Raw genomic sequence first — 2,211 nt, 5'->3', positions numbered from 1 at the left:
AGCTCCTTTTACTCGCACAAGTGCATATAAACAATCACTGCCCGAATGGATACGCAAACAGAGCAGTGACTTTCTGAATGCCTTCACTGCTGCTTCAAAGGGAACTGCTGCTGCTATGAAAAATTGAAAACCTATGTTGATCGATATTTGAAAACAAAGAGGCATATTTAAGATAATGTTTGCTTTTTAAACTGCATCAATGTACATATAAAAACTACAAATACACTTTACACAAATTACAACCAGCATCAAAGAGCTGCTAAAACACTCAAACACATGTAAACACACACTTTAAATGGGCTAAAGATGAACAGATTGTTTTTCAACTTGCCAATTTCCACATGTAGTTATATTGTTATTGTTATAGAGATGTTGAACATCTCAAATCTGCATGAAGTGGATATCGTTTCAGCAATTAAAAAAACATCTCATCAGATCAGTTAAAATCATTTTGCACTTATTTAAAATCTGATCCAACTAAAATCTGATGTTGATAGTGCGAAAATGTAAAGTGTTTCATTTTTATTGCATGCATATTGGTGGACCAGAAAGGATGTTTTTGACCTACTTAATCAACAAACTGTATTTTTTTTCTCCTGTCAGTTTATCCCTTACTGTCAGATATCTTTAAGCTGAAATTATTGATCCTGGCACCAATAAGTTGTGATATGGAGTGGCCATTTAGACTGACTCTTCAGATGTGCAGTTCATGTTTTATTTAGTTGTCCTCACTACTGAGAGAGTTGCACTGCTGCAGTACATGACTAGCACCAGAAGAGCTGTACACGATGTGCTGTATATGTATGCCCTTCATACATAAAGGAGGCAACAAATATTCTGCTTGAGTTTTATTTTTGCTTTAAAGTAAATGTTTCTAAGTTCATTAAAGCTGAAGTGCAATAGTTGCATTTTACTGTTTTGTCCTTCCAGACTGTTGCACAAGTAAATCTGTTTGCAGACTTTGCTTTTCTTGTTAACAGTTTATTCAATTAAAAAAAAACATGCTATAAATCAATTATAGATTACTGTCCAAAATGACACCAAACATCTTTACACAACAGGTGCAGTTATTATACATTTTTTATTATTATTTGGCATTGAATTGACTTTTGTGAAACAGAAAACTATTGAAACAGAAAACTATTGGAGTCCCAATAACAGTTTTTCTCAAACTGATTAAGATCGGTTTGAGTACTCTTACTCACTGATTGAGTACTTATTAAATTAGAACATAAACATAACACAATGGCATTAAAAACATTTTTTATTTACAAACAAAGTGTCTCTTATGTATAGGCCTACCTCTACTCTGACTGGATCAAATCAAATATACAGCATGTATACTGTTGCAATATTTTAAAAACAAAATGGTTCAACTTGTAAAATCTTTGTTGTGGAAATCTTTATTTTACCTAGGCAGAAACATGAGATCCAAGAACAAAAAGTACTCTGTCAAAGGTCAATCAGGATTTATTGCAATATGCAAGACACACATCATGTCACACAGGCAGTGGTACAGAATGTGTGCACCGAGGCAGTTTCAAATACATGCATTTATACAGAATATTATCAAGACAAACAAACATCTCTCTTGGTGCTGAAACGGAGCCAAGGAGAGAATGATGTTGGATAGACAGTAACAAGAATGATTATTTCCAACAGATATGGTCCTGATCTTAAAACACTCTGAGAGAAAACTGAAGATAAATAGTAAAATCATAAAACATGGTGACATTTTAAAACAAGCAAAAGAGCTCACTGACTCCTGCCCAGAGAAGAAATGTAAGACTTTAAAGGATAATTTATTTTTCCAGGACAATCTTCTTAAACATAGAACAGAAAACTTGAAATGTAAACTGTAACGCTTTGATATCAATGCAGATACACAATACTCAGTGTACTTTGTATGGGTACTTGTATTGGTACATATATCTATAATGAGACAACCACTACAGAAAACAGCAAACACAGACTTTGCATTAGAGTATGTCTGAATAAAACAGGGACTCACAATAACATGAAGGTTTGAACAATGATTTAGGACAGTTTTTTTTTTTTTTCACAAAGAGCTGGTTGATACCCCGAAGTTGCCAGGGGGCGCTAGGAGGGTCTCAGAAAGCTGGAGGGAAGATTAAAAAAACCTGCAAAACAAGAAAAAAATTGCATCAAATAGGTGCTTTAAGTCATCCTAAAATCAAATCAGTTTTTCAG

At 33.8% G+C, this 2,211-nt stretch overlaps 1 long non-coding RNA gene across 2 annotated transcripts in view; it reads right to left on the bottom strand.

The window, feature by feature from the left end:
• Nucleotides 1-1,454: 1,454 nt before the first annotated feature.
• LOC106511270 (uncharacterized) overlaps nt 1,455-2,211 on the bottom strand; it is a 39,528-nt gene continuing 38,771 nt past the window's right edge. For both annotated transcript variants that reach the window (XR_001309502.1, XR_001309503.1), the window contains one exon: nt 1,455-2,141. This is a non-coding gene — a long non-coding RNA (uncharacterized LOC106511270). The remainder of the gene's footprint in view (nt 2,142-2,211) is intronic.

This window comes from Austrofundulus limnaeus, unplaced genomic scaffold (assembly GCF_001266775.1).
Source record: "Austrofundulus limnaeus strain Quisiro unplaced genomic scaffold, Austrofundulus_limnaeus-1.0 Scaffold8, whole genome shotgun sequence".
In the NCBI taxonomy this organism is placed as follows: Eukaryota; Metazoa; Chordata; class Actinopteri; order Cyprinodontiformes; family Rivulidae; genus Austrofundulus; species Austrofundulus limnaeus.
Note: the sequence above shows the minus strand (reverse complement) of the source record. Positions and strands in the feature narration are given on the sequence as shown.